This window comes from Diuraphis noxia, unplaced genomic scaffold (assembly GCF_037042655.1).
Source record: "Diuraphis noxia isolate RWA-SAM2 unplaced genomic scaffold, SU_Dnox_SAM2 contig0002, whole genome shotgun sequence".
Taxonomy (NCBI): domain Eukaryota; kingdom Metazoa; phylum Arthropoda; class Insecta; order Hemiptera; family Aphididae; genus Diuraphis; species Diuraphis noxia.
Genome location: NW_028301712.1, coordinates 67,730,388 through 67,742,812, shown reverse-complemented (window position 1 = coordinate 67,742,812; position 12,425 = coordinate 67,730,388). Strand labels below are relative to the sequence as shown.

Sequence of the window (12,425 nt, the reverse complement as noted above, 5' to 3'; positions counted from 1 at the left end):
TTCTTGATTTAAAATGTTTAAATATCTAGTTTCGTCCAAATTTGGACTTAATGACTATAAAAAATAACTATGATTTTATAAATTTTTTTGATTTCTCGGTTGTACTATGAACTGTTTATGAAAATCATTGTTTTAAATTGTCAATCCTTAGCTATAAAAGTTGAAAAGTTTATATACACTTTAAACTCTCAAGATATCGATCAATTTCAAATTTAAGTATCTTTTAAAAAAATAACATACCATTGGGTATTTAGTGTTTTTCAACTGACATCATAACTACTACTAATGAGGTATATTTAGCATTTAGACCGGACGAAAAAATTTTATGGACATTTAAAGAAAAATAAACTAAAAAATTGAAAATTTCTTATGCCTATATACATAAGTAACTCAAAAAAAGTCAAACTAGAAATAATTAGCTTATTTTAGAGGTTTTGATAGATTTTATCAATATTTTAACTCCAAATGACCATAAAAAATTACTGTGGACTTTCTCTTAACTTTTTTTTAATCTCCGCTACGAGTAACTTGTAAGGAACGTCTAAAATAAATACTATAGTTCCAATATTAAGTATATTTTATAATTTTGTAAAACTATTTATAAGAACTATTATGATGAAAATATAGCGAAACAACCTTTAATCACCCAAAATCAAAGAAAATTTATTTTTCCCTTCATTTCAGTTTAAAACAAATTGTAATTTTATTTATAATATCATACTATATGGCCATTATGACCTATTAGTTGGCATTATATTTTTCATATTACCTTCAATGTTGAAAAGTTATTAAACATTAAAGATAACAATATTAAATATTGTGAACTTTAAATGGTGACATATATTATTTGAATTATTAGTTAACTTTATAATCTAAAATTTGAATTAGATATCTTGACAACTATAATCACATTTTTTAATTTTAATCTAGTATTCAATTATATACAGTGAAACCTCTAAATACCAGACACTCTTGGTCGCCGTAATTTCGTCAGTTATTTAGAGGTGTCCGCTATTCAGAGTGGAGGGGTGGAGGGTAAATTTTGAAAATAACTCAGAAAAATTAATAATTTCATTTTATGTACAACATTTATTATTTATACAATATTAAAATTTATAATAATAATATTTTGTATTTTTGTATTATTAAAATTATGATATATAACTAGGATATTACGTATGTAAAAATTAGTAAAAATGTAAAAATAAAAATTTTAAAATAAAAATTAATATTTATTAAAAAAAATCAGTTACTTTAGATAACTTCACAGAACATAATCTAGAAAAATGTTTTCATCGACACGATAATGAACGGATAAGATAAACTATAATTGCATTTTTCGCGACACATCCACGGTATCTACATCATTAACGATGATAATCGGCGATCACCGGCCTATCTTACGTCCGGTGAGCTGCCCGCCGTGCTTTGAGGTGTGTTCAGCCTTCGAAATATTTATTTTTCAAACGATTTTTCTATATATTTACGATAATACTTGTCAAAATTAAAATTAAATTACCATAAAAGTATCCGTTATTTAGGGGTTCTCCTATATGAAAGTAGTGAAAATGTCCCCGTCCCCACAAAAACTTCCGCTATTTAGAGGTGTCCGTTAAGGGAGGTTTCACTGTATTACATAAATATTCTTATACTGATTATTTATTAAACACGCATTACACGTTATTCAAAATTGCCCCCAAAAATATAGCAAAAAGTATAATTTAGTGTAGTACCTATCTATTTGGTATAAATTCATTTTTAAGTTCCTATACAAATAAAATAAAATAATAAATTTTTAAAACTAGTAAAACAATAATATTATAATTTTTTCATCAAGTATCAGACTCTTTCTAGTATCATTATTTAATAATTTAGTCTCTGTTTTGAAGAGGGCTTCATGCTGCAGCACCTATACACGCGAAATATCACGACGACACGATGTCAAAAGTAATATTTACGCCATCTGAAGATGAAATATTGGTCCAATAAGTAAAAAAGAATCCTATATTAATATTATGTAATATAGAAGATTTGAATTATAGAAATATTATAATAAAATATGGGATATGGAAAGAAGTATCAATCAAAATTAATAAATATAGTAAATAAAAAAAATAATATAATATAATGAATAACTTTGACCATCCCAAAAAAATATGAAGATTCTGAAATTTATTTTAATTATTTTGTATTAGATGGTACTAAAATGCGATGGAAAAATATTAGAAATTCATATACCTACTCGAAATAAAAGAATTTTGAAAAATCGATTTTCTCAAAAATTTATTTCGCGTAAAAATTCCCGTTTTTCCTAATTTTTTTTGTTTTTCGTGGTGCTTTTGAAAACTACTGAGAATTTCAAAATTTTACCTCCCCCAATGCACCAACTAGATTCATTTTCCAACCAGAAAAATTACTGAAGTTGAAAATCGAAGCACTATTTCGACAAGTTATCGTGTACATAGACACACAAAAATAAAACTATATAAAAACACATATATCATGTAAAATCAATACATTCATCGCTATGCTCAGAATCTAAAATATGGACAAGTGGGAACCGATCTGTAATAGTGTTATTAATTTATTATGTTTTAAACATTGGTTTTGTTTTTTTCTAACGCTGATCTGCAATAAGAATATTTTAATCTTTTTATAATATTTGAATACAGACAATGCAGTATTATAATAAATTTATTAATGGTATGAATGCTAGGAACACTAGAAACTAATAATAATATGTTAATAACTTTTAATTAAATAACCTTAAACAATTTTAATTATATTTAAAAATTGAAATGAATAATTAAATACTTAATTTTTTAGCTTGACTTGTAACGTTACTATGGATCAAAATATAGACGTTCCTACTGATGAAGAAATAAGAGATAATAATGAAGCAGCAAATGACTTACCATCAGCTGAACTTTTGAGTGGAAAGCGTGGTTTCTCTAGATCAAGAAAGGTTGTCGATTTTTTAATGACTCAATCAGAAGAACGAAATACGCTTATCAAATACATTTTAGAGAAAAAAGAAGAGAGTTTCAATGAACTTGATTTTTTTTAAAAACCCTGGGTATAACAGCTAAGAAATTACCAACCAAAGTGTTAAGAGACTTGAACCTAAGATAAAAATATTTTCATTGATGTCCAAACTTGAGAAAAATACTTGTTAGACGAACAGCCGGAACAACCTATATATCCACATCAACCTATATATATATATATGATCATCAATCTATGTATCCACATACTGTTAGTCATATGTTAAATGTTCATACTCCACCTTCACATATTCCGTTACAATAAAACCGTTTTCAAACAGTATTTACTCAAGATCTTCAGGTTCACAGTTTTCTTTTTATAATTTTAATGAGCCATCTGCTTAATACTATTCTTCATATCTATTATATTTTGTTTACATTTTTATTCATTTCCATATTTAGTTGTTGGATATTTTGTAATTTTTTATCAAAAGGTTGATTTTATTATTTTATGGTAATATACATACATTTTATAAAATTATGAGTTTAATACAAAAGGTTTTTATTTAGTTATTACTTATTATTGTTTATTATTTTATAACTTCATTACTTCAAATGTGTTGTCTTAATATTACGCGTAGTATAACATTATAATAATATATTATAATAATTAATAAAGATGATTAACTTAAAATTAAGCATACAAAGTGAAACTAATAAATTTAATTAGAATTAAAGCAATTCGTGAATTTGTTTTTTAATACAATATAAATCATGAAAAGAGTTTGTTTGCCAAGAAACAGCCCTTCATTATTGAAAAATTCATTGAACAAATTGTTTACTTCAAACCCTTCAATATTTGAAAACTCTCTACGTCAGAAAATTGCATCATATTATCAGTTGGAAGTGATTGATCCGTATTATATTCGAAGAATGGTAGTTTATTTTTTTCCAAGTACCCCTCACGCAACATGTAGTTAAAAAGCAGGTTACCCATTATTAAATTGTCAATTGTGGTCGTTTCCAAGTTGGTTGGTTAATAAAAAATTATTCTGAAAACTTGGCTCAATAATCCAAAGGCATTTTATATGAGTCTTCGTGCACGACTTAGTCTATAATTTAACACAGCTTATGAAGGATTTTCTCTAGCGGATTTCCACGTGTATAGCTTTTCATAACGTGTTTATGTAAGCGAAAAGCATCATTGCCTACAATTATGTGGGGTGCAACCATGTCTGATCCAAGGAGTTGACATGGTTCTGGAAATCCAAATCTTCCGTTTAAAATTTAATGTCTCATATTTGACTTAAAAAAATTCCACTATCACTTTTTTCACCAAAAGAACCAATATCGAAAGCAACAAAGTTAATAATTCACATCCACCATTGCCAGAAGTACAATTGAAAAAAATCTTTATGATTATAAAATAATGACCCAGATTTATTTGAACTTCGGATGCGGACATGTTTTCCATCAATTTCTAAGATGCAATTAGGGAAATTACATTTGTACAGAAACTCTGCAGATTTTTATTTGTAATCAATATTTTTTGAATCGGGCAAAACAATCGGCACCAATTATATTTTCAATTCGGCTAGTGTAGTTTTTATAATTGTGCTTAAATAGTTGTGGCTGATACGAAAAATGAACGATAATGATCTTATTGATTCACCTGTGGCGAGATATCTGTTTTAAAAATAATTCATATTTACTAAATTTTAGGTACAAAATATTAATATTAATAAATTATTATAAATGTTGCACCGCGACAAAACTGACATATGATAAGCCGTGACTCAGCTGATAAATTTGTGCTAAAAAACCAAGAATTAATCGATTAATTAAAATACAATATGATGATAGAATATACCGCCAGTTGTTGATATTTCACAATAAAATATAAGTAATAATAATATTATAAAGAAGGTCGCCCCCGAATAATTAATAATACCTAATAGACAAAACATACTACAATTACAATACACAACAATACTAAACAAAAATAATGATAATAGTATGTTATAATACTTGTCTAATAAGACATAATGATAATACACTCATGTATAAATTACAATATATGATAATTTAAAAAAATCTGGTTCCGGTGGCACTTGTTGATATGTCAACTTCGTCCACAATAATCGGCGCTGGAACACCAAAGTGTAGTATCTCTGAACGATTGACAATATTGTTCGAACGCGGAACAGGTGCCGCCAAAAACAGAGATGTTCCAAGTTGCGTTCTGTGTCGAAGCTCCGAGCGACGTTTCCCCCCTCTGTGGTCCCGTACCGCCAACGCCGGCCGGCGTGTTGGCCCATCGGCCGTCGCGAACACTTTTTCGTAAAGCTGTCTTTTTCCAACGGCTGAACGTAACGCAACGTCCGCGTTACCGCTCTCCGTGTCGTGTGTGTGTCCCAAAAACCTCGTGTGTGCACGAGATGTGTGAATCGGTGCTGTGATCAGCGGCCACATTTACTATTTACAACAGCTTATATTTCGTTTTCTTTTATTCGTTGTCGATATACGCGCCCAGTACGTTGCGTTAAGTAAAAGGTCGCGCCGTGTAGACATGACTGTTTGTCCGTCGGTTCCGTCGTGATCGACGTCCAACGCCGAGCGATACATCGTGTTTCGCGCTCCTTTTTTTGTACACTCCGCGTGATCGCGAGTGGTTGCGCTTAGTACCGTGGCACTTAAATGCATTGGTGTTCGTGTTCGCCACACTTCGCGCCCGGGACCAAATCACGTGCTATTCGTGCCAGAATACGAACTACGCCGTGTCACCGTTGAGCGACGAGCCGAAAATTATTGTCCGCCGTCGCCGTTCCGGTGAAGGACCCCCATTGGTCATCTACCAGGAGCATCGCCGAGCCAACAGTCACCAAATCAGGTGTCAGGTCAATCCTTTACTTAGCCCCCCCCCCCACGTTGGCAGTGGGTTGTATAAATTAAAATATTGTTTCTCAGCTTATTAATATTTGTATTTATATTATACATATTATAGTTTTTAAGTTTATAACTTTGGGCGCCCGCTTTTATTATTATAGCTATCATATGGTTATTGCAAATATACGTGTTTCCGACCCTAAATTGTTATCTGTGAGTATATATTGAGTAGCCTGTCCCCGCTCCAGCCTTCAACACTTAACGCCAGTCGTTGCCGACAACCGCACAAATCGTAGTATCGGCATCGGCGTCAACAATATGGTTCATTTATTCGATCCCAGGAACTTTGTTACAGTCGCATCAGTCCTCGACTACATGATTCTGACGGTATGATAACAACAACAACAACCGTTACACTAAGACGATTGTGATTTAATATTATTATTCTGCTGCTGAAGTCCACCATCAAGTGAGCCCCAATACACCACAAGAACTACAACCACGAACGAGGCGAATACAAAGGTCAGCAGCGAAATGACTCAGACACGAACAGGTGGTTTTTAACGTGTACAAAAAATGCGTGGACCGGAAAATCACACAAAAGCTGAGCGTTGGACACGAAGACCACACACACAGACGCACACGACGCGTCGCGACGGGGCGATCGGCGAGTATATCGACGATGCCGGTGGGTGGGGATTGGGGAACACATTAATTAAGGCGGGCGTGGAGAAACGAAACTTGCTGTTCGGTTTGTCACCTGAACTGACGCGAACTTTGCCTCGTTGAAAGTGCGCCAAAGTTGTCGGTGTACGAACAATATTTACCTAAAAGTAACTGCTAATTTTTGGGTCAGTGTTATTGGCTTTTTAATTTGGTTGCTTGGTTGTACAGTTAATTTTTCTTCCACCAAAGTTAATAAAAAGTTGAATTGTTCGTAATTAATTCGGAAATATTTACGAAATTTATTGTGATTGTTTGCTAAATGTCGATTAATTAGTATTTCAAAAAATCCTTCACTTTTACAATTTTTAAAGATATCGTCTATTGGATTTTTTTCTTTGGCGTTAGATAATAAGAAAACAAACTTACGTCGTCCTCACCATCAACCATCAGTAGGATGGAGGGTTAAAATATTATTGTTATTAAAAATTAATTTATTCATGGTTCAATACTCATATACTGTTTGACTATACTGTCAGAAAATAATAAAAATAATTAAATCGTCGTGACATGTCACATCTTGCAAACTACACATGGTCGCGACGACTGGTCGTGGCGACATGTCGCGCCTTGCAGACCGTACCTTTCACGTTTGGTGACGCACACGGGACAATTGACATCGAAAGCTTGCAAAAATAGCATTTATACGATTTAACTTATCTTATCGAATTATTATATATATATATATATCAATAAAGGAGCTCATACTGCATTGGAAACCAGTTTCTTGCACATGTTGTAGCTTAAATTTATGTAGTTAAAGCAACCATAATTTAAGTCCGCCGTGTATTACAGTATAAAATCTAACAGTATAACATTTTTTTTTTTTAATTTAAAGTTTTTTTTCTGTAACTTGCCGATTATTTGATTATTGAATTCAATTTATCATGAGATCATTAGCAACATGTCAGTTACGTAACGTTTTATACACAAGTTTTTCTGAGTTATACATAACATATACATAAAGAATAATAAAAATATTATTTTTTTTTTAAATAACATGATACAAATTGTGCATATTCAAATTAGGTTTTCCCCTTTTTCATATTTCTTAATTTCATTAAGAATTACATTTATTGTGGAACTTAAGTTCTTTTTATTGTTTTTATTGTTCCTATACACTTCTAATATTAATATAAACTTCTGATTCAAGTTGCAATAAAACATTAAAAAAATTATGTATATTTGGATGCGATATATAGAAACGATTTTTGAAATGTAAATGAAAAATAATCTAAATTATTACTATAAAATTTAAAATTTAATAATAGCCCAATTTTCGAGTCTACCTATTATAAATGTAAAATTTAAAAGAAGGTAAACATGGCCCACTTTCCGGGCGCCCAATAAAAACAAACGTCATAATTAAGTAACTTAAAAATGTATGTGTATAGGAATGAATTCGAAAACAATGTTTTGATATCCAGACAAAAATTATATGATATAGGTAATGAAAAGTTCTAGATGTGAAACTATTGATGAAAAATTTAATTTGATAAAAAAAAGTGAAAAATGTGAGCAAAATAATTTTTAAAAATATGATCTTATTTCAATTCTGAGTATATAAAATCTTGTTGGGAAAAGACACATAGAAGTAGAAGAACGATTCATTATATAAAATAAAAACTGGTTAAATCCTTCTATTACATTTTTCTTATTTTATTAATAAATTAAATAGCTCATTCATTGAAAATGTTTTTAAATAAGTAAATACCTTATGTTAATATTATGTAGATTACTTTTTATATGTCTGATGGATAAAATTAAGAATAATATTAATCTTAGAAATATATTTGTTTGCTCTATGATGTAATGCGTACTTTTATAAAAACTTAGCCTATATGATATAATATATGTAGTCATTATTATCCTTAGTCCTTGGATATTTTTACAAATTACTTATATTGATGACTTAACAAAAATCACTAATATTTTCAAATCACCCAATCTACAATGTATACTTAACACATTATCATAGGCATATAATCTTTAGTTCAATCAGTTATATGTATAACTAAAAAATTACTCGCTTTAATTTTAATTTTTCTTGGTACAGAGGTATTGCACTATCCATTTCTCCTCTCCCTTGATTTGATAAATCTAAACTATCTCGCAAGAATATTTCCTCTTTCTCAAGCCTCCGCTTCGGATACACCTTACTACCTTCGCATTTAAGCTCGGCCTTAATGATCCCCCCTCCCTCTTCACCCGCCATTCCACCCCTACCACTTATAATATCACTCACATCCTTTTTAACTGCACATATATCTTCTCCCAACGCAAATGCTTTCTCTACTTAAGGGGGTCGCAGCAGACGAATTTTTCAAGCGTTTTAGACCAATAAGCGGTAGTAAATTACACATACTTTGGAATGTCCGATTTTAATTTTTTATACATGTATGAACTCTTTGACAAAATATCTAGGTTATTTAGGAAGTCGATTTTCAATTTTCAATTTTAAAAGACCTTAAAATAACGATTTTTTTTTCAAAAATTCCATGAAATAATTACGTTACATTTGTATTTATTTTTGGCACATCTAATTTTAAATCAAAAAAGTGATTCCTAAAGAGCATAGTCTAGAAGTTTATAAATTCAACCATTTTTTCAAAATTACAATCGGCCTTCAGGAAGTATGTTTAATTTACTGCCGCTTTTAGTAGTTTTTATAGCATTGCAAACATGAATATTATATTTCACTTTTCGTAAAGTATTGACATGTTCCTGCGCGTGCGAGAGTTTATTTCTGCGGCGGCTCGCGGCTGCCGACCGGCCGTCATAGATTCTCGGAAGTCGGAAACAATTAGCCGATAAAGATTATTGGATAGGTATAGAACATTACTAATGGGCGACAATAATAATTATATTTTTCCAAATTTAATACAACCCACATATATTTAAATTTCAAGGAAATACAAAGTATAATAACACTATCAATATTTTCGTTATGTAAATTACGATCTAGATTATGTTAGAAACCTTGTAATTTCAAATAATAATAAAGTTTTTAAAAAATATTTTATAAGAACATTTTTAAATAAGTGCATGTTAAATTTTATTAATTTTTTATTGTATTTATTTTAATAATTTGTGATGTATAAACTATAAATTATATTATAATTTACCTAACGAAAATATTTATATTTAAAAATTTTTTAAAAAATCAGCCTTTTGACTTAAATAAGTGTTTTAACCATATAAATTTTTCTGAAAATCAAATTTACATATTGGCTATATTGAATATTTCGAGAAAAAAAATGTATCAATTTTTAAGTTTTTTATTTTTTTTTATATGGTTTTAGAATTAATTGATTTAGTAAATGAACGTGAGTTTCCTTTTCCTATCGGGGATGGTTTTTAACACTACTTTTTTAAATAATTGTATTTGTATAAAAATGTTAAGCAATGTAATAGTTAATAACTATGAAATAACAAAGTGATTCTCTTGTGTAGTATAATGTAATTGTACATTTTTGCGAATTGCAGCGAAAGCCGAGTAGTTAGTAGGTAATAATATAATAGTAAAAGACACGGTTTAAGATATACTATATATATAATATATACTAATATATAATAATAATAATATAATACTAATATATATAATACTAATATATAATATATACGATATATCTTAAACCGTGGTAAAAGATAACGCGCGCAATTGAACATGATATATTGCCATTTTAATTAGGTATACGTAGTTCTGGGAATTCGTAATACTGTCGACGACCGAATGTCCGTGGCACGCGATAATGGATTACACACACTAATGTTCATTTACTACTCACACATAGACATAGCCCAAATGTTCATGTTATGTGAATTGCCTAAATATTACTCCTTAAAACATGATACGCTGGAGCCCCCTTAATTAATTCTCTAAATATTCCAGTCAATCCTCAATCAATCTTTCCCTGCAATTCTCAATCTGTTATTTTATCCACACTTAATTTCAACCAGACTGGTTTCATAATTTATATTTAAAAAAAAATTAATGTTTTTCTAATTTAGTAAATATTATATATTCATATGTTTATTGTAATTGTCGAAACTAATGGTTCTCACCAAGTTTGTTAAATAAAAAAAAATGTTCGTTCAATAATTATACATGAAAGGGGGAGGGGCTACGGTTTTAAAAAGGGATACTGAAGATCTTAAACCATTCTAAATGTGGAACAATAAATCTCGAAGAAAATAGTCTTCAAGTGTACTTAAAAATTATAAAAATCGGAATTGGAAAAATCGCACAGCGTATTATTATTGGTATACGTTAATGCTATCGATATTGACTCATGAATTCACGATTACCAGTCGAATATAACAATGATATATAGGACATTTCATCGTTAGAAACCATATAAGTAGGCATGTACGTGTACTTTTACTCATATTGTTAACCCCCGTAAAATTATCGTAGTATAATAGGTACCTACATCACCTACAGTATACTAACCGTCAGGAAACAACAAGAACAAAAAATTACCCCTCTTCGCTCGCGTTCTACCTATAATATAATATTATATATTATATAGAACAACTTGGCGGTGTAGCACGCATTGTATAGGCTTAAAGTGCGATATCAGCTACACATCCTAAAATATTCGATCGATATCCTAGTGCCCTGTGTAAGCAATACCCCTAGTCACCGAATGCCGATATAATACAGGCACAAACGCTATAGTACACCCCGTACGTCATCGATGTCGTAAATTTGTCGTCACTTAAATAAATCACTAACTATACGTTTTATGTTTTATTACAATCTACTGACTACGTAGATTACATTTGATAGTATTTAAATACGTAATGCGGTGTACTATACTATATTGTTACGGTAATCAATCTTTGAGCGTCGTCTTACGTTTGGCCGCCGTTGGCAGCACGGGACTTGCGGCTACAGCGCAGCTCCCGACGCGATCACACGGATGACGGTGGTTATAACACTCGTGCGCTCTTCACTCCCGCTCGTACTTGCTTCTGCGCCACCCTCGGCGAGGGTCTCTGCGTCCAACGATCGGGTGGTTGGCGGCGTGCGCGCGCACGTCCCCAGCAATGATAATATTATTATTATTATTATAACTGTACTTGTGTTGTATACTTATATATTACCTAAAGTAATTATGATACGAAACCAAACTAGGATATTGTGACCGGCAATGGGAGGAAAACGAGAAGAGTGAAAATATAGCATTTAAATACAGTATAGTATCCAGGACGACGATATTATGACCGAGTATCGACGGCGAGGCGGCGAACTGACGGACGACCGCGGACCGACTGCCGACGTGCGCGCGACGTCTTATCACTACATTCTGTACATGATACACACTACCACCGGGCGTGTCCAATGACAACACCATCGACGCCGCAGCCGCAACTCAGCTGAATCTGCTGCTGATAACGGCCACGACCCCGGAGCCGCCAACTACCAAGAGGGGTGTCAGATCGAACTAACTCCCCGCCGTATAGCTGGTACGAAATACTAGTTAGTAACTAAAACAAATAACCGTATAAATGAAATCGTCGTCGAATGTTTCGATTTGTACTTTTTATACAGCTTACAATTTTTTAAATATTTTGACTATTTTCGAGCTATTCGTAGCTAATTCTAATTTTACTACTTTTTTAAAAATTATAGGCGATAATAGAATTACACTTACTCGAAAAACTTTCAAATTTAATAGAAAATTCACATAGATTGTAGTTGGTGGAAATTTAAAAAAAAAAAGTGTTTAAGTATTAAATACTGTGTATTTATTTATTATTAGTTGCCATTGGTTATTTAGATTTAGTAGTTCATGCAGCTATAGCAGTTGCGGCGCCACCGAATAG

The 12,425-nt window shown here is 31.2% G+C and overlaps 1 protein-coding gene across 3 annotated transcripts in view; it reads right to left on the bottom strand.

The window, feature by feature from the left end:
- The window catches only part of LOC107171219 (uncharacterized), a 36,665-nt gene extending 24,783 nt beyond the window's left edge, over positions 1-11,882 (bottom strand). Inside the window, exons 1-2 of one of the 3 annotated variants that reach the window (XM_089219443.1) lie at positions 11,703-11,881; positions 11,455-11,594 (exon numbers count right to left, since the gene is read on the bottom strand). The gene's annotated coding sequence lies outside the window, so the exon portion shown is untranslated. Of the gene's footprint in view, positions 1-11,454 lie in introns of all 3 variants that reach the window. The other 2 variants (XM_089219444.1, XM_089219442.1) reach the window with 2 other exon arrangements.
- Positions 11,883-12,425: the final 543 nt, after the last annotated feature.